Source organism: Tamandua tetradactyla, chromosome 3 (genome assembly GCF_023851605.1).
Source record: "Tamandua tetradactyla isolate mTamTet1 chromosome 3, mTamTet1.pri, whole genome shotgun sequence".
In the NCBI taxonomy this organism is placed as follows: domain Eukaryota; kingdom Metazoa; phylum Chordata; class Mammalia; order Pilosa; family Myrmecophagidae; genus Tamandua; species Tamandua tetradactyla.
Window position 1 is genome coordinate 148,542,119 of NC_135329.1, and position 24,452 is coordinate 148,566,570.

At 37.8% G+C, this 24,452-nt stretch overlaps 1 long non-coding RNA gene across 2 annotated transcripts; it reads left to right on the forward strand.

The window, feature by feature from the left end:
• Nucleotides 1-1,889: 1,889 nt before the first annotated feature.
• Nucleotides 1,890-20,387, forward strand: LOC143676402 (uncharacterized). 2 transcript variants are annotated; one of them, XR_013172057.1, is made up of 8 exons: nucleotides 1,890-1,986; nucleotides 2,313-2,450; nucleotides 14,722-14,811; nucleotides 14,911-15,028; nucleotides 15,774-15,852; nucleotides 18,312-18,395; nucleotides 19,876-19,971; nucleotides 20,118-20,387. It is a non-coding gene; the product is annotated as an uncharacterized LOC143676402 (long non-coding RNA). The 2 variants fall into 2 exon arrangements; XR_013172056.1 differs by having other exon boundaries at nucleotides 1,894-1,971.
• Nucleotides 20,388-24,452: the final 4,065 nt, after the last annotated feature.

Genomic DNA, 24,452 nt, shown 5'->3' on the forward strand with positions numbered 1-24,452 from the left:
GCAAATTAATGAGAGTTTAAAAGATTGGAGGCCAGTTTTGGACTTGTCGAGTTTGATGTGCAAGTGGAAATATCCAGTAGCAGTTTAGAAGGCCTTATTTTTCACAATTCTAATTTAAAGAATTTCCCAAAGAAGCTTCTTTGACATGAGAGATCTTTAATATACATATCCCTGGTATTTTTACAGTATAAAATAACAAAATCCTGTCAGCAGGAAAGGGGTAAACTGGATGTAATTTAGCTCTGCCAGACTTGACGATGCTCATTTTAAAAATATGTAAATTAAATTTGTCAGAAGAAGCTCCTGTGGGGCTGTTGGCCACATCTTAAAAACTCCCCAAATATAAATTCACAAAAATCTATCATGTCTGTTTTCTGTAATTTTACTATGAACATATGTATGTTTCTAGCTTCTTCCTTCTTGTTGTTAATGGAAAGAATTACAGGTACTAAAAAATGGCAAATGTTGTAAATCCCAACCAACATCATTACTGTTAACTCTTAAGAACACCTAGGGCTCTAATTGAGACTCTGTAAAAGTTTCATACACTATTTTCTTCAGACGTATAACCTCCAGAGGGTTCCTAGGAAAGACAAATTCTGAAACCCAGAGGGACCAGCTCTCCAGGATTATCTACTAGTTATATTCCCTTATCCCTGATTTTTGACACCCCTTCTCAACATGTAAAAGTTAGAATGGACATTGCCCAAAGATCCTTATAGATTGAAAGGATCAAAGGAAAAGAAGTTATAACAGAGAAAATAGGACTTAACAACTGAATATGACTGCTGAATTACCATACTGATATTTCTTCTAGCCTCCAGTGTTTTGGAGCAGCTAGAAGGAGAAATTTGAAATAGTGGAATGCTTACCCATAACAAACCCTGAAATTTGTCCTGTAACTACTTGTTAAAGTGTACTTCGAAAATTGTTTTTTTCTTTTCTTTGTATATATATATATTTTATCACAGAATTAACAAATGTTTAAAAAGTGGCAAATATTGATGGAAATTCTATTACTGCCTGTTATTTTTTTATTGAGAGTGCTCAATTTCTGGAAATCATATCAGATTGTATCATAAGATAGCCTTGTTGGCTTTGATTTAGTTTACTACCTTAGGCACAATTAGTTCTAAGACGGATATGTTTTTGTTTTGGTAAGTGCCTTGAATTTTGTTCTGTAAATTTATTTTAAGAAATTATTCCCTTTTATTAAATTTATGTACTTTTGGTCGAATTTTCAAATTCCCACCCCCATCATTGTAAAAGGGAGGTGGAGAGATATCTTATGTCTGTGTGAATTTTTCCGGGAAAATAAACCCATATGTTTCTGATGAACTTACACTTAACTCATCAAGATGTATGGTTTTGTAAAAGCTATTTGATGTCTAACCAAATCCCTTTGGGACAGTCTTTAAACTTCTTAGTTATCTTCCTCTATTGCTCCTATAAAAACAGAGGCTCATATTAAGAGAAAAACATCGTATTCTGTCTTGAATTGAATGTCTGGATTCTGGAGCTCTGATTTTAGCAAAAAATTACTCTCTCAATAAATTCAGTAAGTTGCATTCTAGCATCTCACTTCATGTGTGTGTGCATGTACATGTGTGTATATATATGTGTGTGTGTGTGTAAGAAAAATTGGTTTAAGAAAATGTTTCTAAAACTTTATCTAAATCATTTGTCTAGAGAGCTTCCTTCTCATATCATTTTACAGTGATGAAATTCCCTTTACTTCCAGTTTGTAGTATTGGCAAATCCCGAACAGTAGGTGCTAGGTCGGGGGGGGGGGGGGGCGGAAACCAAGAAGTGCACCGCACCTTTAGCTGCGGAGGCTGTATTCCCTCTCCTAACATGACTTCCGGAACTAATGAACCGCCCCTTCCGGACATCACCTGACCTCCATCCTTAAAAGCTGCTTGCGCCAAAGCCCGCGGGCGGAGTCTTGGGTCTCCCTCCATCTTGGGTGTGGTGAGTTCTGCCCAGGTGCACAGAAATAATCCCGCCCACTTTAAATTTCCTCGTCTACCTTCCTTCTTTTTCACCCTTTCGCCTACTAAACCTTTCAATAGGTACACCTGCTAGTTGCGGGTTAACGTTTGCAGTTTTCAGGTGGAGATAATCAGTGTTGCTCACACTATATTCTCTCCCGAAGAAACAAAACCTGGGTTATTTCCAAGGCATTTGGCATTGCAGTCAACCAGGGGATAGCTGCGATGCCCTTTGCTTTCCTCTTTATCAAAATATATTCATTCCAGTTTTCAAATTGCTGCTTTTGAGTCCTAAATCTCTACCCACACCAATTTCTGTAGGTCAGACTTTGACCCTGATTGGAACAAAATCTCGAGTCAAATATTCACACCAGAACGCCTCCACCTCACAGCGTGTCAGAAGCCATCTCGCTGCAAATGCTTCACACACCTTGGAGAGCAGCTTGTGGAACTGATGAGGTGAGAGCGCGGCACAGCGGTGCGGGCCTGGTAATCACAGGACTGAGGAAACACATACATCATCTGCCACATAGGTTGGCATTTCAAGTAAAAAACCTTCATACTGTGTAAGATGTTGGACAAATGATGGCCATATGCATGTTTGTCTGGGTGCAGATGGCTCTGCCTTCTCAGAGAAGAGAACGCTGAGCTCGGCTCTTTTTTGCAGACAGTTTAATATTGGTGACACAGTTTATGTCCTCTGCAAAAACAATAATGGAAGGAAAGATGACATAAATTATTTGCAAATCGTTTGACATATGCAGGGCATTGTCCTTGCAATAATCACCATCAGTCTGTCAGTTTAAGATATGAACCGTGCCACTGCCATTTTCTATCACTATGTTAAGCTTTCACATGTTGTAATTTTACACATTTGTTCTTTGGAGAACACTACAACACAAATCAAATTGGATTATGTTTAGTCAGGTACTGTATCATGCACATTTCCTAGATAAAAATAAAAACGTGTTCTGTGGGATGGGGCTCTGGAGGCAGTCTTCCATCCCACGTCTTTCAGAGGTGGTAGTTAAATAGAACTTTAATTGATTTTTGAAGTTGGTGAGGTTATTGTGAGAATGTTAACTTTTGTTTCTTACTATAAAGATATAAAGAATGTACATAAGGTGAAAATGTTCCATCATAAGCATTTTTCTTAATATGTTTCAATAAGTTTAAGAAGCTAATAGGCAAATGTTTGATATACCCCATAACCCCCTTTACATTTTACATATGATGTTATTGGATTTCTTTCTCAAACCAAGAAAATGACTGTAAATAGTGATTCGATAACAGACATATTCTCCCTTTCCTAGTGAATGCACATGCTGCCTTATGGCATGTTTTACTTATGGAGTTCTTGATGCCAATTGATGTTGAAAACTGTGTTTTAAAGTTCAACGATACATAACATATGTAAACACTTCTGAGACATTGCTTTAATGCAAATGTTTGGGCCAGTTTATAAATGAACTTTAGAGACAGTTTCTCAATATTCCAGAGTTTAAAAAAAAAAACCCAAATCTATAAATTTTAAAACAGGGCTTTCAAAAATTAAGTATAAAAATTTCAAAAGAGAAATATGTTTCCAAATTTGTTTTCATTTGGAAAAGTTACTTCCATTCAGTTATATCATCAGAGCTGCCTCTACCTACTCTTACAGCATCATCCTTAGAACAAAGATTTATTACATTTGTGTCTTTGAAATAACGTTTTTTCATTGAAGGGAGTCATTATCACTCTGCTATTTTCTATCTATACTGATAAGTACAGTGAGGTAAGCATTTACAAGTAAGTTATTAATTTCTCTTAAATAATGCACTTAAATAGTGCATCAGGAAATTTGATGTTAGGTTCTGTTGATTTATGAAAGTCCAGTAGCATTAAATTGAAGTATTTTTAATATTCAGGAAAGATTTACAGTAATAACAATGTAAACTTGATGAAGATGCTATCTAATCAGATATTTCATTTGTTAAGACTAAAGCATAAAGGTGGCTTTTTTTTTTGCTATCTCCCAACAAACTTAAGTAATCTATTTATTTTGAGAACCATCACCTATATGCTGATACATGAGCATGTCTAACCTCCTATTTAACTGGATGTCACATAAACACCATGAATACTGTATGTCCTGTCTATACTGCTATTCCTACACTATTTTCCCCATCTCAGTTAATATACAGATGCTTGGTAAATATTTGTTGAACTGAATTGAGTCATCTTTGGCTCCCCTTCCTTCCTTATCTCAATATCATCAAGTATTGTCAATTGTTTTTGGAATTCGTCCCTTCATCTTCATTTCTGCTGCTTTTTCCTCTGTTTCTGATCCTCATCAGTTCTCTATTATTTTGTGCTAACTAATCCTTCCAGATTGATACAAACTGTTTTTCCCCTCTGCTCTAGTTTGGTACATGTTTCTTAGTGGTCGGTATACTTCCCTTTTCCCACTCCATGGGCCTCATGATTTTATTATATGTTTTTATTTATTTCTCACCTAACAGGACCAGTAAATATTATCTTATTATTAACTTCAGGAAGGCTTTCCTTTTTTTTTGCATAGTTTGATACTTAAAATATAATTCTTTATATTGCATTATGGCTTTCACCAAGTCTGATCTCTCTTGTAATGACATCTATTTCAACTCACATGTCCAGATTTAGACTTCTCTTCTCTAGGCCAAACACCTTTAGTCCTTTTAGCCATTTTACATAAGGTATTAAAAAAAAACAACTTTCTTATTATGAAAATTTGCAAAAATACGAAAATCTAAAGAGAATAGTATAATGAGCTCTCTGTACCAGTCACCCAGTTTCACTAAAATCAACTCATAGAAAATCTTGTTTCATCTGTATAAACACCCCCCTGTGCCCCATTGTTATAAATCAAATCCTATATGATATGCTCTATCTTTAAATATAGTATGTTAGTATGTACTTCTGAAAAATCAGGACTATTTTTAAACCTTATTAAATACCATTATCACACTTAACAAAAATGGTTTAAAAATTGCATATTATTTAATATGCAATCAATGTTCAGATTCCTCGGCTGTCTCATAAATGCATTTTTTAATTGTTTTGTTCAATTTAAGATCAAAATAAGGCCCATGCATTGCCATTGCGTTGATAGTTTTCTTAAGGCTCCTATAATCTATAGAGAACTCCTCCATCTCTTTCTTGGCTTTTAGTTATTGTAAAAAAACAGATTGCTTGCCCTACAGCATTTCCCACAGTCTATATTATGCTGATTGTATCTTTTGATCTCTATTTCCAGAAAACTGGTTTTTAGATCTGGAGCCTAGATCAGATTTATGTATATGTATGTATATAAAAGAATATGTCATAGGTGGTAGTAGGAGACATAATATCTGGTTACCTCTCTTTTTATGATGGCGTATTAGTTTGTAAGCTGCCAGAATGCAATATACCAGAATTAGAACACCTTTTCTAAAGATAATTTAATAATTCAAAAGTTTACAGTTCTAAGCCTGTGGAAATGTCCAAACTAAGGCCTCCAGGGACAGATACCTTAATTCAAGAAAGGCCAGTGGGTCTGGAACAGCTCTATCAGCTGGGAAGTCATGTGGCTGGCATTTGCTGATCCCTTTCTCCTGGGCTCCATTGCTTACAGCCTCTCTTCCTGTGGGGGTTCTTCACTTCACTTCACCAGGGCTGGCCTTCATCTCTTGGCTTCCCTTGGCTCTCTTCAGGTTCTAGCTTGCTTAACATTTCTTGGTGAGGTCTACTGGGCTCCAAGCAACTCCAAACATCTGTGTCACTGTACTCCATGTGTCGGCATCTGTGTCAGCTCTGCTCTGAAGCTTCTGTCAGCTATCAGAATGTTTCCCCTTTTAAAGGACTCCAGTAAATTAATCAAGACCCACCTTGAATGGGTGGAGGTCTTGATTAATTTACTGGAGTCCTTTAAAAGGGGACTCCATCTAATCAAAAGGCCATACCCACAACTGGGCCCACACCTCTGTGATGATAATCTAATCAAATGTTTCTGCCTTAAAGTATTTGATTAGGAATAAAAGAAAGGGCTGCCCCATGAGATTGAATCAGGATTAAAACATGGCTTTTCTGGGTGTCATAATACTTTTGAACTGGTACAGATGGCATTAGCCATTGATGATTATTGCCTTGATCCATTAGTTCCTTCCTTTATTGGCTGGAATACATCTACAAAGAGAAACTTCCCCTCATCTACTGGCAATTAAGTTCTTAGTTTTCTTATAATAAAAGACAGAATAAATGCTTGCTTCTTTCTCTCTACTTACCAGTTTTCAAATTAATGAATTGGCTCCCTAATACCCTCAAAGGTTACCGAATGTGTATTTTTTTCCTTATATCATTATGAACATATGGATGTAAAAATATTTTTTTGACCCATTGCATTTATTATCCTTACTGATGCTCAAATTTCCCCATCTTTGGCCCATGGGGACAACTTCAGTTTGGCTTGAGTCCTTTTTTCTGGGATTATATTTGATAGCTCCTTGCTTTTTACTATGACCAATCTTTAACATTTCCTTCCCCAGATCTAGAATCATCCATCTCTCTTAAGAGCTCTGGTTCTTTTTCATGGGAAATGGAGTTTAGGGACCACAATAGCGATGCTTATTGCTACTAGAATTACCATTGTCTCTAGGCCTTTTCACTGAGCAGAACAAGGAAATTCGTACATATAAATGAAACACAGGGCATATTCAGAGAAGTCTAGCTTTTATCCCTGTCCTAATGTTATATACCCTCCCTTCCCCTATAAGTAAATGTTTTTATTCCATTTTTAAAAATAAGGGCAGGGTGATGCAACAGTGGCTCAGTGGCAGAATTGTCGCCTGCCATACCGGAGACCCAGGTTGGATTCCTGGTACCTGCCTATGCAAGAAAAATAAATAAATAAGGGCAAAAGTTTGCATATTATGCATTTATGTATAAATGTATGAATATATATATATATATGTAAACATATTTGGTATATAAAATATTGTACCGGTTTTTCTAAAAATATATATCTGTATCCTCATATTTCTTATGTAAATGATAACACGCTATATACACTTTTATTCACCTCACTTTCTTTCTTTTGACAATATATCCTGGCGATCATGCCCTAATATATAGAGCTACACCTCATTCCTATTTTTCTGCTGCATCCACATTGTGCAAATGTACCTTACTTCATTCAACCAGAACCTTCTTCGTGGACAATCAGATGTTTTCCATTCTTTTTGCATTTTATTGTAGAGCAGATGGTGCTTCAATGAAAAATTGTATGTATATGCATTTCATAGTATACCTTTGGAATAGATTCCTAGAAGTGAGATATCGGGGTTAACGGGAAAATGCTTGTGTCATTTTGTTAGTGATTGGCAAATTCCCTTCCCAATGGTTAGTGCAATTTTGTATGGTCACTAGTAATGTGTAGGAGTTCTTGTTGTCCCACAGCCTTACCAACATAGTATGTTGTCAAATTCTTTGATTTTTACTAAATTGATAGGCAAGAAATAGTATCTCAGTCTGCTTTTTAAAATAAACTTTATAGAGATCTAATTTACATATAGTTAAGTGTAAACTTTAAATATATCATTTTCAGGTTTTGAAAAATGTAGACATGGGTGTGACTACCACCAAAATCAATATTTAGAATATTCTGTCACCACCAAATGTCTTCATGACCCTTCCAGTCAATACTCAACCCCCGTCCTACTCCTGGCAACCACTGATTTGACCTCTATCCTCTGTAGAGATTAGTCTTACCTATCCTAGATTTTTTTTTTGAGTCAGGGTGGTGCATGGTCTGGGAACTGAACCTGTGTCTCTTGCCTATCCTAGAATTTTATATAAGTGGAATTATGTTGTATGCACTCCATATCTGACTTTTTTGATTAACATTGTTCTTTAGATTTATCCATGTTGTCACATGTATCAGTAATTCACTTCTTTTATTCATTTAGTCCATTTTATATGTTGTATGGATATACCAGTTATCTAATCACCTTTTGATAGGCACCTGAGTTGTTTCACATTTTTGACTATTTTGAATAAAGCTATTATGACCATTCATGTGTAAGTTTTTGTTTGGACATGTTTTCATTTGGGTAAGCACCTAGAAGTGGAATTGCTCAGTTATATGTTAAGTTTATGTTTGATTTTATAGGTAACTAAAAAATGTGTTCCCAAGTGATTGTACCGTATAGCATTCCTATCAGCAATTTTCCAGAGTTTTCTTTACCCCACATCTGTTATCATTTGGTATATTGTCAATCATTTTAATTTTAGCCATTTTGGAGCATGAGCAGTTGTATCTCATTGTGATAAACTCATACATACCATACCCCTCACCACTTCCTCTCATTGACCACTAGTATTTCCATCTACCCAATTTATCTTAACCTTTGTTCCCCCCATTATTGATTTGCTTTTTTAATCTATCTATATTTTTTACTTGTCTGTCCATACCCGGGATAAAAGGAGCATCATTGTGGTTTGCCTTTCATTTTATATCTTTAGAAGAGAGAGAGTTTTATGTTTTATTGAAGTCCAATTTATTACTTTGTTTCCTTTACGTTCTTGCTTTCTCTGTTTCATTAAAAAAATATTTCCCTACCACAAGACCACAAAGATTTTCTCCTAGAAGTTTTAGAGTTTTTTTTTTTATATATTTATTTTTGTATATGCTGTGAGGTAAAGTTTAGGTAGCCCCCATTCACCCTTTTTCATAGGGACATCTAGTTGTTGCAGCACCATTTGTTGAAAAGACTGTTCTTTCCAATTGAATTATCTTGGCACCTGTATAAGCAAGGGTTCTCTAGGGAAACAGAATTAGCAGGAAATATCCATAGATACAAAATTTATAAAAGTGTCTCATGTAACTGTGGAAACATAGAGTCCAAGGTTTATAGGTCAGGCTGCAAGCTGGTAACTCTGATGAAGTTCCACAGTGAACTCTCAGGAAAGGCTGGCTGGACAACCATGGGGATGGAAGAGTCCAAAATCTGTAGGGCAGGCTGTGAAGCTGATGACTCCGATGAAGGGTCTCAATGCACTCCACAGGAGAAACTCACTGGCTGAAGCAGGAAGAGATACTGTCTCTTCTGAATTCTCCTAAAAAGACTTCTAGTGATTAGATTAAGCATTACTCATTGCAGAAGACACTCCCCTTAGCTGATTACAAATGCAATCAGCTGTGGATGCAGCTGACATAATCATGATTTAAGTCGGTGAAATGTCCTCATAGCAACAGACAGGCCAACACTTGCTGAGCCAGACTACCAGGCACCACCATCTGGCCAAGTTGACACATGAACCTGACCATGACAGTACCTTTGTTGAAAATCAATTGACCACATATGTATTTGTCTGTTTCTGGACTCTCTTCTGTTTTTTTAATCTAGATGTCTATCCTTATGTCAATGCCGCACTGTCTTGATTACTGCAGCTTATAATAGATCTTGAAATCAGATCGAGTAAGTCCTCCTATGCTATTCTTCACAAAATACTTTTGGATAGTCTAGGTCCTTTGCATTTCTATATAAATTTTAAAATCACTTTTCAATTTAGGCCAAAAAAGCTGGGAGTTTTACTGGGATTTCTTCAAATTTGGGGAAAACTGACATCTAAACAATATTGTTTGCTCCATTCAATTACCATAGTGGTTCTCTCCATTTGTTTAAGACTTTAAAAATTTTTCTCAGCAATGTTTTATAGCTTTCAGTGTGTAGTTCTTGGCTCTATTATCTCTGTTCCAGTAAAGAACATTTTATTTAATACATTTTAATCTCTATTTTGTTTTATTTGGACTTAGAAGATTAGAAAGAAAAAGAATGTGCTTGTCTCTTTGAAAGGATGGTATTTGAAACAAAAGCTGAAAAGTGGAGAGACAGCAGTAGGTGAGCCCTTCCTCTCATGGGCTGAGTCTCCTAAAAGACTTGAGTGGATCTAGGAATGTCTGCTGTTCTCCTTTTACAGACACAGATAGAATCCATCCAGGTTGCAGAGAAAACCAGTACACAAGTTTACAGGTATTAGAACTGGAGCCTAAAGCCGAGCTAGGGCTTGACTTCAGTTATCTTGGATTCCAACTATATAGAATTTTTTTAAAACTTACTTTAAATCTGATCTGCTGAAACCCAGCTAAAAGACAATTGATACTTTTCAGTATTGTACATAATACCTGGATTATTTTCCAAGCAAATACTGTTGGAATCATTGATTCATCTGTTTAATATGGCTTAATGACCACTTATTGTAGGTCAGGCACTGCTAGGGTACAAGGACATATAAAACAATTAAGGTGAAGTTCTTGTGTTTAAATGATTTCTAGCTAAATAGGGAAAGGCTTATGTGTGTAATAAAGCAATTCTATCAGTTTTATTTTAGAATCAGTTTCTGATTTCCTGCTGCATAATGGAAAGTAATGGGACTCTATGTATACTAACAAACAAACATCAGATACCCAAGAAATATAGGAGATAACCAAATAATTTTCTTAGTGTTAAAGACATCCCATGCATTAGAAATGATATATGATAATCAGATCTTGAATCACCTAGGTATTTTTAAATTATAAATGCATTTCTTAATCTAAAGAAATGCTTAATCAAGGTGTTCTTTACAGTACCTATTTGTAAAACAAGATATCCATATTTTGCATTAGCCCCAAATGTTTATAATTTTGTTTTTTCTTACTGTTGACTTAAAAAAATAATTTGTTCAGATCAGGGTAATATTTAGTACCTTTCTGATATTTACCCTATTGTAAGGGGGGAAACTCTCAAACACACGCATGTACATGGACACCCCAAACCAGATACAACAAATAAGTCCATGCAAAATTTGCCCATCTCTAGCCATAAGGGCCTCATGGGGGAATCCCATCTACCCCTGTGTTAAATACAACTGAGGTATGTACTTAGCCCTCATCGCTGCAGTCTTGTTGATAAGGCACATAAACTCCAGTAGAGATGACATTCTTCCTGTTTCACACAACCACCACAAATGCAAAGCATTATGTTTTTAAAATTACATTAACCAGGAGAATGTAGCAAAACTTAAAACATTATCAGAACATTCGGTGTCCTTCTACAGTAGACAAGAACAAGAATATTACTGAGGCTTTCCCTCTGTACAAGATTGGCTCCTCTGCTTGGGCCCACATGGTCTTTAGGTGACATAGAACCAGATGAATTAGTTGATTCTGTTTCTTATCTATAGACTCAAGTGTGGTCTCTCCTTTGTGGTGGCAAGCTAGTAGGGTTACCAGAAAAATGTAAGATGTCCAGATAAAATTTGAATTTCAGATAAAGAATTAATGATTTTTCAGTGGAAGTATGTTCCAAGTACTGTAAGGGACGTATTATACTAAAAAAATTATTTATCATTTATCTGGAATTCAAATTTAACTGGTGTTCTGTACTTTTGTTTGTTAAATCTGGAAACCCTAGTAGTTGGGCTTCTTGGGAAGAGGACATTCTTATGATATCAATATTTACATATCTATGAAGTTTTAGCATAGCAAGGTGTCTAAAATAAGCCAAACCTGTGTGCTGTTTTTACAGACATCTGTCTGCAAACTCTTCCTAGAGGCCTTGGTACATCTGACGTGTTCAGCATTTAGAACTTTTAGAATGATGAAATTAGATAAGATAAAATATTCTAGGAATAAAAACTGCCAGCTCTTTGCCTCTCTCTCATGCCTAGTCCACAGGGAGTTAACAGTCTCTCTGAACTGGATCATGCAGCCATTTCTGTTGTCTGGCTCAATGTGAGACTGTTTGCCTTTCGCCTCCAACAGGTCACAGAAAGAACATTGTCTTCTTCCCCAAGACCAACTACAATATTTGGCTTTTGTTAAATATATCACAAAACTGATTTTTCATGCACAGAGTTTCCTTTTATAGAATTTTGATGTCTGATCCTGTCTCCTTAATAGAAAATGATTCCACTGGCGCAAAAATTCCGTTTGAAACTTGTAAGGAATTCTGCCCCTTACATCTGGATATCCAGGGCAACCAGCAATGATATTGTTCTCCTATGTTGTTCCCATTGTAATGAGCTTATAATCCTGAATCTTTATATCTACTGCGTACATTTAATTGAATGAAGCATTTTAGTATTAAGATCTATGATCCAGTGAATTGAAGAGGAAACTAGAAACTAACATTGATGTGTGTCTAGGTTCCATGTAGATTAACACATATATTGCACATTATTTTGTAAAGGTTTTTTGTCATACAAAATGTTGCATAATGAAAAGTGGTTGATAGGTAGTTATGAACAGGGCTGACATCTTTTCTAGAGAAACACCCTCTTTTTAAAGTAAGGGCCCATACTTACAAATGGCCAGCCCTGAATTATTTGGGCAAACAGAAATGACAAGTGAGCACATCCCATTTTTGGGCAAGCATTTAATAGGAGAATCACCATCACCAAAGGCCTTCAGATGCATCACAGGAGGGCAGGATGGTTTTAAAAAGGACAGGTTGTGCATGAGAGTGCCTCTGTATGGCCATGGCTTCCTTCCCTTATGTGAAGTTCACGTAATTCTCCTGAGAAGTTGCTTGACTTAGGTAGGCTGATCCCAACTGTTGGTAACCTTTATTAAGTTATAAATTTGAGCTTGTTTAACATGTGAAAAATTTTCACCCAGAAGAAATGTCTCTTGGTCTTCTATATCATCCAGAAAGAAGTACTTCCAGACATGTCAGACTGTGGGTGTCATCTGTCATTTGTTGATTTGTGATCTTCCTTCTGTCTGCCTTTTATTGAAAATTTTAGCAAGCAATGAATCACCAAAAAGTAAGGAAAGTACAATTTTTAAAAAAGGAAGAAAAGGCTCAGAATTTCCACAACTAAAAAATCTGTGTAATGGAGTGTGGGCTTAGATATTGTATGGCAGAATGTCCCATACAACAAAATTATTTAAGAAATTTAATCTTCCCTGCATCTTAGATACTAATATAGAATATTTGCATGATGAGGTCTCTTTCATCTGTGAAGTTGCATTCTTATCTGGATTAGAAGAGAGAAGAATTTCTAATATGCTAATGAAGCCGTTAGGTCAGGTGTGAGGATTCCTTTGGAACAGGAGAATTTGTTTTGAAGAATGGAACTTGGTGGTGACCCTCACATAACCAATGGTAGCAAGTGGTCAGCCATTCACCAAAGCAAAAGACAGTCCTGACCACCTTGGAGTGAAGAAAGAATGTCAACCTTTTCTAAATACAAGTATCACCATCAGGAATCAAATTTGACTCAGATTGATGAAGCTCTTTTCCTGGTCCTAGAACCTTGAAGTTTGGGACTTGGTTTGTGAAACAGTTATATTTATGATTCTAGTCAATTGAGCCCTTAGAACACATACACATATTGCAAACTATTGAAATGCAAGTGTGTTTTAGAAGCATCTATGCACATATCCATAAAGCTACATCTATCTTCCATATGCTGGTGCCTTATTACAAATTCCAGGAAAAGTATGTCCCGGGACTTGTAGTGGTTCCTAGGATTCCAAAGCCCAGAGCTTTATTGATTCTGACTTTCAGTATTTCAAATGCCATCAAACTGAACTTTGGTAAAATAATTACTACTCTAGATATGCTTTTTTAAAATTCTCTGTTTTATACCCTAGGAAATGCTATCTAAAATGATAGTCATGAAAATGAGAATCCATTCTTTACAAGCAGGTGGAAAGCATGCCTTTTCGGGGGTGTTGCCTTGTAGCAGCCTAGCTAGTTCAGGATGAGTTAAAACTAGGAATGGGGATGTGGTGCAAGCCCAGTCCCTTTCTCTGGCCATCTGCAGGAATGAGGGTTCAAGGAGGAAACATGTCTTAGAGAAGGGCATTTGGCTGAGAGAGGAAGAGGATAGAGGAAGGCACGGGGAGATGCAACCTCCATGGGTGACTCCCTTGAACAGCTGGGGGTGGTGGTGGGTGGGCTGCCAACTCCATGATGGTTCTCCAGAGGAAGACCTTGAATGGACTTGTTCCTGGGGACAGAACTTGGGGAAACAACAGGGGGCAATTTTGAAGGAGGTTGGGGTTTTGCATAGAGCCTTGGGATCCTAGGCTGGCCACAGTTAAATATTAATGCTACTTAGACCTCTGGTCTCCATAGGCTGGTGAGGTCTGGAATCAGTTGAATTATATCCCCTTTCATTGAACATTGCCTATGCTTTTCATCATTACCACCCTTGAAGGGAATCCAGCAATCTGGTCTACTTTAATTGATAAATGCAAGAAGAACCATTGGCCAGGTGAGAGCCTTTTAGCAATTAGTAATATTGACCCTAGGCATTTCCAGTCCATACTTTCAGAAATATTTGCCTGATCATAAGAATCATCTGAGATACTTGTTAAAATACAAATCCTTGGGCCCATCTTTTGGAGATTCTGATTCAGGAGGTTGGTGGAAGGGTGAGGTGAAGTAGAAGTGGTAGGTGGGATGAAAGCTAGGGATCTGATCTGTATTTTTAACCATCATTTCAAGTGATTCTCACAATCGGGCAAGTTTAGGAGGCCTTTACTTTAGATAACGTTAACACAAGAAATGTCCTCGTTGGCTGCATTTTGTCTAGAGTTCGAGCTCTGGGATTTGGTGAACAAATACATCAGGTGCTGGGGAAACCAGGAACCGCCCTAGCACCTGGTGGCCATCTTCCAGCCATGCCCTCTCTGCTTCCTTTTGTTTGTGTGCAGATGTTGCATTATGCTTCCATTCCGCAGGTACCCAGGAGAGACATTAGGTCTAATGGAACAGCCTGAATGTGGTTCAAACCTGGAAGCCAGGAGCAAGCAGTTCCAGCTGCTAATAGGGTGTGTACTCTCAGAGGCAGGGCCCCTTCCCCCTGGGTTGTATAAATACCTCAGGTATTTATACAACCTCAGGCAGCACAGATTTGTTTCTCCTCTCAGGAGCAAAGTGGGGCCTACGGAGCTGCCATCTACCAACTCTGACCAGAGCAGTTGGCCTCCTTGGGAGACCAGCCCCGATGGGATCTCAACCCCTGCTCTTTTGTACCCTCTGGGCTAAGTAAGTAATAAAACAGTTATTTGCTTAAAGTTTCTGTTGTGCCTGAGCCTATGCTCCTACCAAACAGCAGCTTGCTCCACATCAGATTAATTTATTTATTACTTATTTTAAATTCATACTTTCGTACATTTTCCTGTTGAGTATTTGGTAGGGAGTTCTAATCTTATTTAGTCTTTCTTTTTATAAAAACTGCTTCACTCAGGTGATCATTTTAGTTGCTATTATCTAAGCTTCCTGCCATGTATGAGGACCAGAATAGCATGTTGTGTTCCAGATATGGATATACCATCACGCACAGGATGGTAACAGGTCTTCCCTTCTCACCTCTCATTACTTCCTGACTCCATCCTTTATTCCAACCACACATGATTGCTTCTCCAGCATCCTGGGGCTCCCCATGGGCCTTTGCTCTCATAGTACCCCTCACCCCCCCACACACTTTGGGTACCCTCAATCCTTTCAGTACATTTATATCCAGCTAACTCCCATCACTTTTTTTCAGCTTACTTGGTCCCTATCATCTAGGGTATGTGCCCCTTTCCCATATGTTGTTACATCTAGGAGAGAATTCATCACTTTCCATCAACTTATTCATCCCTCTGGTTGGACTAAAAGCTTTGCATTACTGACAGAAAGCACCAACCAAGCCCATTGGTGTCCAATAAATATTTACTGAAAGAAAGAATGTTTATTTCTGTAATATTTTTTGAAGCCATCCAGTATTTATTCACTTCTTTGGTTGCAGGAACATGGAAGGAGTCAGTGCCTGTAGGGAAAGCAGTTTCTTTGGTAAAACTGAAAGCCCAGATGCCAGAGTTTCACAGGTACACTCTGCATGACTTCTAATACTGACACTCATCACCAACTTTGAGCAAAACACCCAGTTTTGAGAAGTCCTTCTACTATTTTGCCCTATTACTTCAGCAGTCTACATTTTAGATATCTCAGTTTTGTCTACAATCTGGGAACTTTCTCTCGTGCTCTCTTGCAGGACATTTATGAAACATCAGATAGTCCCAATTCTGATCTCTTGTAAACCCCATTTTGTATGCAGGAAAATGTTTTAGCCTTTATACTTGTTCCCCCTTGACAAAACCACAAGGCTTTTAAGGATAGAGCTCTTAAACTCAGTGATGGCCATTTGGTTAAGAATTAATAGCCATTTGGGGGATTGGAATGGGAAGAAATTCTATGAATTTACACAAACTGGGGCTCATACCAAATAACATTATTTTGGGAACTGTACCTTAAAAAGCAATGGATACTTTCAGGGTGTGTGTGAAAACATCTATAAAGCACTCCTGCCTACAACTCAACCCAACTTCTTACAAAGACCTGTTAGGTTTCCATGATCTGGCCCCTGCTACTTCTCCTCCTGTGTGCCCCTCACCCACTCTGTGACAGCCAGTTGGGCCGCGTTGTTGTTCCCCTTCTGTTCCCTCAGCCTGGACCACTTTCTACCTCTTTTCCTTCAATCATTACATATCACCTTCTCAGTGAGTTATTCATTGGCCATCCTATAAAAAATAACAGCCCCCTTCCTGTCTTAAACTTTGTTTTTCTCTAAAGCATTCTTCACCTTCTGATGCACTTTCCATCTTTTTGCCCATTTGTTTTGTCTCTTTTGCCTGCTAGAATATAAATTCCATGAAGGCAGAAGCTTGTCTGTCTTGTTCACTGCTATAGCCTCAGCACCTAGCAATTGTCTGGCAATATACGAGGAGGCTAATCAGTATTCACTGTCCAATATTGTTTTTAGTGTCTTATAGAATGGTATTTGTAAAATTTGTATTAGTGTAAGAAACTTGAATAGAACTTAACCAAGAAAGAATAAAAAGTTTTAAAATAATTACCTGCTAATTTGTTATTAAGACATTTAATGTTTCATGGAATATTCAATCCAGTGCTGTTAAGCTCTTTCAGAAGATAGGAAAACATGTTAATCACAACTTATTGTAATGAAAAATGGACACAGTGTAAGTGTTCAACAATAAGGCATGGCTTATTAAGTTAATGTGTATCGACATGATGTACTCTTATTGTTATTAAAAATATTTACATGGCAAATGCTTCTGATACATGTATTATTTATTTATTTATTTATGTATGCTGCAGGAAGGGTTCACATTTCATTCTTTTTTCCATATAAGTATCCTGTTATTGCAGCACCATTTGTTGAATTTTCTTTTTTTGTTTGTTTGGAAGTGCGTGGGCCAGGAATCAAGCCTGGGCTCCTGCATGGCAGGCGAGAATTCTACCACTGAACTGCCCTTGCATCCCGATAAATACATATTTTTAAAAATGTTTTTAGCAGCTTTATTGAGATATAGTTCATATACTATACAATTAACCCATTTACATTGTAGAATTCAGTGGGTTTTAGTATATTTACATTATATGTGAACATTACCACAGTCAATTTTAGAATGTTTTTATTACCCCCAAAAGAATCCCCATGCCCTTTAGCTGTCATCCATCCCCTGCCCCCTGCTGGTACTAAGCAACCACTAATCTGTTTGCTGTCTCTGCAGACTTCCTTGTTCTGGACATTTCATATGAATGGAACCATATGATACGCAGTCCTTTGTGACTGGCTTCTTTCACTTAGCATGTTTTCAAGGTTCATCCATGGTGTAGATAAATATATCAGTACTTCATTCCTTTTTATGGCCAAATAATATTCCTCTGATGTATTAAGTGAATAAAATAAGACTTAAATGTGTAGCAACTATGATTTCAATTTTCTGTATGTAAAATGTATGCATAGACACACAGGTCTGAAAAGAAATGCATCAAAGTAGTCATGAAACAGTGATACAGATGGTTTAAGTGAACTACCAAGGTCACATACCCACTGAGTGGAGTGGCTGAGAGTCAACTGAAGCCCATGAGGTCCGGCCTTGGCATCTTCCATACTGTGCCCAGCCGGATCTATGTGGGCCATGCTGTTTTCCCCAGTCTTACCAGACCACCGGCTCCCTCCAGCTTGTGAGCTTCTCCAGCACAGGGGCTGGGTACCTGTCACCCAAGCACCTAGTACCATGCCTGGAACATGCACAGTTGTAGATTTGGATTGCAGTCCAATATAACCTTGGGTTATATGTCTTTTCCCTAAGCTAATAGGTTTGGAGCTCAGTAGGCATAACCCAGTCCTTTAGTTTTCCCAGGAAAATAATATTGAATAGTAATACTCTACAGGCTAATATGTGGTGCTTTCTACAATGACAGTGAAGTAAGGCTACCCATACTGAGTTGATTTTTTTTTTTTTTTTATCTCTTTCAGCACTGGGAATAGCAGTTGACCAATGTGGGAAGGATTTAGCTAACGGGCAGAGCTAATAAAATTTTCCAAATTGCTAAGTTACTTGTAAGTATATTAGTGAACACCTTGGGCAACTCTAGATTATTACATCAGTGTGTTTGAGGGCAAGCTCAAATGAAAGCAACTTCCAAAGAATCATTATTGTTATAGTTTATTTGGATATTTAACCTAAATAAAGTGTCAGTCAATAAAGCCCTAGACTAGGGTTTATAATTTCAGGGAATTAGTTTACAGGATGGTCACCATTTGTTCTTTTCTTTTCTTATACCACTATTTTGCTAATCTGAGCTGTTCTGTTTATAAACAGTCATCCAAGAAGCCAGGAAGCAAAGCAAGCCCGGTGATGGATCATCCTCAGCAGGCTCACTCAGCCTGTCATTCTCACAGGCTCTAATTAAAAGATGACTAAGTCAGGGGTCTAAGGCAGGATGACAATAGGCAGCAGTCCCCAAAATAGCAGCAAGGAAAATGGATGCCTTTGAATGATTGCATGATGTCTGAATTAATGGTCAGGAAATGAGCGATTATAGCATACTTACAGCTAGGCTGTTTTAAATAGCTTCTGGTGTGCCTAAAGCCTTATACTTGAACTTGGAGGAGATTTAAGAGAAGAATTTGTTCAGTTATTGCTAGGCTGGATATAATGCATATCCAAGTAGTGCTTAAACTAAGGGGAAAAATGCTTTCTGTTACTGCTGTTTCAGTGCTGATGTTTCTAAAATAAGCATAATCTTATGAAACTCATTTTGTAGACAGATTTAATCCCTCGCTGGTTGTTGATTCAGAGAAACAGCTTTTATCACTACAGTCTCTGCTCCTCACTTATAACAATGTTAGTTGGTATTTAAATAACTGTTTTACTGTGGAAGCTTCTGACATCTCTTGCTTCCTTTTTTTTTTTATTTTTTAAATAATTTGCACAGCACTTCTATTTGGCAAGTCGGTGACAAGCATCTTTATTTCGTCTGTGGCTGATTATTTGAGTAGGCTAAACCATCACACAAAAGAGGCCAAGGTCCTGTGTTTGATTCCCCAAGGGGGTGAGCTCCCCTCGGCCGCTCCCCTAACTCCCTGTTGCCATCTTGTAACGGGGTCCATTCATCATGGGCAGAAACAGGAGAAAGGGCGAGGGTGGATCAGAGCAAATCCATCACCACTGCTGGAAATCCACCTGACCAGGCTGACCTCTCAGACGGGGAGGTGGGAGGGAAGAGGGCAGTCACTATTGTATACAAAGAACAACATGGCATGCAAATGAGGAAACTGAGAAATCATTATACTGCTGGATTTTCTTTTTATTGGTCATCTTAATAAACTTCAAATATACATTATTTTTTCCTACTTTTCAGTCAGTTAACATTTTTCAGACATAATCCCTAAAACACTGACTGCTATCTAGCCTGCATCACATACGGGCTCCTAATTATCTCTTAAACTATTTTCTGTTCTAAAATTAATCACCTCAAATTTAATAGTGAGAAAACAGATGTCAAATGAAACCTTGTGCACATATATTTTCTCACAGAGAATGGCCTACCTTAAAGGAACCTATAGGGAATAAAGGAGAAAAAAACTACCAGAACACAACACTGACTTCAAAAGGCAGATGATTTTGGCTGAGGTAGGAGACATTATATTTGGCCTGGTTTTGTTTTTGCAGGACAGTTATTCTTAGAGCAGCTGACCTTCCTAGTGCAGATTTCTTTTATCTTGACTAACATTGGCTCCTCTGTTTCTCCCTGTTTATATATTTATTTTTGCTCTAAGTTGTGGTGCTTCTGAGAACTCTGCTGCTCCCAGTTCTGCAGACTGTGCTGCCAGACCCACAAAGGTCCTTGGTGGCCAAGGTCCTCACTGAACATCTCACGAGCACTAAGCCACGATCGAGTTAAATGTATGCTCCACCGAGATGAGAAAAATCTGCCCTGTATCCTTGGTTCATTCTGATGGGTAAATGCTAATGCCGTCCTCATAGTAGGCCTTTTATGAACATTAATTGAGTTGAATGGGGAAAGAATGATAGTCTGCAAATGCTATTTATATGCCTCTGTGATGAGAGTGATTTGGCTTTATGGTCCAGTGTGCTGTTTCCACAGATAGCCAGAGTGTCCTCTTGTCGGTACAGGCAGCCTTCAGCCTGCATCTCTGGTTTATTTCCTGTTCATGCGCGTCCTCCAGATCTGCAATCTCTCACACACACACCCTTGGCCACCAGCATCACCCATTTCCATGCATGTCCTCAGCAGGGAGTACCTGATTCTCTGTCCCTATAGATGCTGTTCCTGGGGACCTTTCTTTCCTACCTAACTCCTCTGTTCTAGTGTCTCCTTCTCTGCTTGGTTGGAAAGGTAGCTTCCAGGCTTAACCCAAGCATTTTTCTCCAGCCTCCAATCTTTATTCCTCCTGATAGATAAAGCAGCCCATTACTTATTCCAGGAATTAGAAGGGAAGACAGTAAGCTCCTATCTCAGTCTCAAGAAGGTAATACAGAATTATAATTAATCCTTCTACTGCACTTTTTCTTTGTGCTATTATAATTCTCTCTTTCTTCTTTCTTGCTGATTGTTCTCTTTTTCTAGGTCCCTCTTTTTTTCTTGGATGCTGTATTTTCTCTTATCCCTCTGAAGATATTAGTAGTAGTTTTTTTTTTTTTTTTTTAATGTTTTCTTCTGCTCACTACATTTTCCCTTTTGCCTCTAGGGTTTTCTCTTCTACCTTCCACCAACTTTGCTGACTTAGGCTTCTGTTTTTGATGTTAGAGATTTACTTAAATGACTTTTACTTCTTGGATGTAAGTTTGTCGTTAAGAATGAGGGCTGTATAAAAATTATTCAATTTTTTGTTTTCTAAACTGGAATTATCTTGGTTTTCTGGTATAAGTTTGATAAAATATTCAGACAATAGAAAGAAATGAAAATTCCCTCACAATTCTACCAACTATAAGATAGATAAAACTATCATTATTTAAAAATCCTTGTTATTTTTATGTACATTTTACACATTTACATATTTTATATACATTTAAAGCATATATTATTTATATATATAATATAAATGGAATCGTAACATACAGTGTTTGAAACCTATTCTTTTTCCCTCCCTCTAGACTTTTAGTATCTTTCCATCTCAATACATACACTGCAACATTTTTAATAGCTACAAAATTTATTAACCAATCATCTTTTGTTGGAAACATTTAGGTTGTTTCCGTTTGTTACTATTATAAATAATGTTACAGTAAGCATCATTGTATACACATCTTTTTCCATTTGTCTGATTGTTTCCTTAGAAAAAAATTCTTAAAAGGAAAATTGCTGAGAAAAATCCCAACCTAAAAGAGCATATTTAAGGGCCACGGTGGCTCAGTGGCAGAGTTCTCGCCTGCCATACCGGAGACCCGGGTTCAGTTTCCAGTGCCTGCCCATGCAAAAATAAAACAACAAAAAAACCATATTTAAGATTGGAGACTCTGTAAAAGGAAGTTGCCTATTGGTGAAGGTCACTATGGAATAATCAGGCTGATGGCTGCTTTCTCATGTGCAAACTCCAGATGTAAGTATCCCTGGGCTTATTTCCTCGGGATGGCTATTTAGGGGCTACAATCTCTTGTAAAGGCTGTTTCAGCCTGGCTTTTGTGTTCTGGAGGGAGGGCAGGAGAAGGGGCTAGAGTCTCACTTTTTAATGGGACGATGAGTAGTCAATCCTTCATGTCCCTGAGTCTCTTTCTGTTTCTCTAGAGAATATACTTTCCATCCTCCGGCCTTATGGGGCAGAGGTGAAGAACCAGGACAGGGTAGGGGGTGAGCAACTGCTCCATATGTAGATTCCAGCCGTACAACCTGGGTTCACCTGGTGCTGAACCCCCACCCCTGCAGCACCTGGTGCTTCCTGTTCCCCAAGCTTTCCTGGCTTCAGGGTTCACTTGCCTTCCTGCTCCGTCTCTGCAGGTACTTAGCGTTGACCTTGCCCACTCAGTTAAGTCAGTTACCGCCTTCTACATACTTCCCATTGTGTCTGCTGTGCCTGGGGATTGCAGATAAGTCCTCCTTTCATCAAAGGTGGAGTGTATGTGTGCCTGTGTTTTGCGTTTCTCTTCTTGTTTCAGGGGTGATATTCTGACGTGAAATGGACAGAAATGTCAACACTAGAACATCTTAAAAATCAGATGTGTACAGTTATATCAATACAATCGTGATAATCACCTTGAAGAGACATGCTTTGAGAGTTTATAATGAGGGACCTGCCAGGGCTTGGCCACCTGGGTGGGGAAGAGAGACTAGACTCCCATGACTCCTACTGAGGAAAGGGTGCAGGTGTGGCCTATGGAGAAAATTGGTCATATGGACTTTTATTCTTCCTTGAGACTTGGAGACATCTTCCTTGAGACTCTTTAAAGATGAAATGCAAAGCAGTTTATCTTTTAAAAAAGATACATTAAACCTTATGAGAATGTAAATTTTTAAAAGCAAAAATCATTAAATACAATGTCTGTTGGCAAAGATAATTGGAATCCCTTAATGTAAAGGTACAGATTTTTATTTTTTGGGGGGGGATTGTGGGGGTTGGGTTCTTCCTTGCTTTGAAATGTTAAGTTAGATCTTTAAAAATAATTTTGTCAAATCCTTGAACAGTAGCTTTTATGGCTCTTTCTTCCTTTGAACTTTCTAAAGCTTAGACGCAGAATATACATTTCTCAGAGAGTACCCCATCATACTTTTGCATTAAAGAACTTTCAGGCAATGTACACTCCAAGAGGAAACAGTGACACTTCATCAACCAAGGAAAGTTGCCCTTGATATCCTGTTTGGATGGAGTCAAAAATAGCTCTTTGAAAATAGCAGAATTGAAGTGGATATTAAAAATGTCCACTTTTGATAGCATTTCTCTACCTCTATAACAGATCATCCGTGCTACCATACCAGGGTGCTGGGTGCAACACCACATGTCAGAGTGACTCTGTTTTGCACTAATACAAATACATATATTTTATAATAGCAGTTGATGATAAAGATTCTCACAGGACCTGGCTGTTTGTATTTCTTGTTACAGTCCCATTGTTACTGATGCAGAGTAGAACCTTTTTTTTTTTTGGTTACAGAATTAAAAAAAAGAGTAGGATGCAGTAACAGAAAAAATCCAGCCTGGCAGAGCTATTACTGATCAGGTTTTTTATGTTGTGGGATGTTCAAGGGAGTCTTTTATGGACTAAGACTCAAAGCAACTTCAAGTCTCTACCATACCTCAGCTCACAGGGCAGCCAAGGCTATGCCTCAGGTATAGCGACTAGAGGAGTGATCTCCAGATTTACTTGATTGTACCCCAACACAGGCACATTTATTCGTTTAGGGTATGTGTATATACTGTTGTATTATACATTACATATATCAACAGAAAATTAGAGAAGATGATCTAAATGGTATACATAAATACATTTTTAATATTTTCTACTTCATTTCTGTAAATTATTTCCTACACCCTACTTTGGAGCCCACTGGTCTGGAAACAAGGGCAGCACTTCATCTATAAAATGAAAGGCCCTAGAATTTGACTCCACAGTAAGTGACTCACTTGATGAGAATAAGCCATTTGAAGACGCTTACACAGGTTATCTTTTTCCTTTTAAACTCCTATCTATTCTTTTATATATTTTAGATCATCCTTCACTAACGAAAAATTCCTTTAGTTGGACATTCATATAGAAACATAGCTTCCAGAAATGTATTTCTCCCCTATAGGATTTGAAAGGATCATGCTGGCTGTTTTTAGGTCCTCAAAATCCAGGAACAGAAATTGAATTTTCATATTGGTTGCAGATGACCCTCTCCCCACTTTCATCACTGGATGTCCTTTAATTCAAAGGGAAACTTTTCAGGCCATTAGGCTTCAATACAGGGTAATGCCTTTGCGCTGCAGGGCTTGGAAGAGTAGAGAAGCCTGAACAAATGTTTAAAAATAAATTCTGGAACCCAAAGTAAGTTCTTTTTCCCTTCAGCAAATTTGTTTTCAGTTTTGTGGTTTTCTGCCTTGTTTAAGCAGAAAATCCTGGGACATCCAGACTAAAGAATCCCCAGGGGAGGGCTCAACCGATTCAGGAGTGGGCAG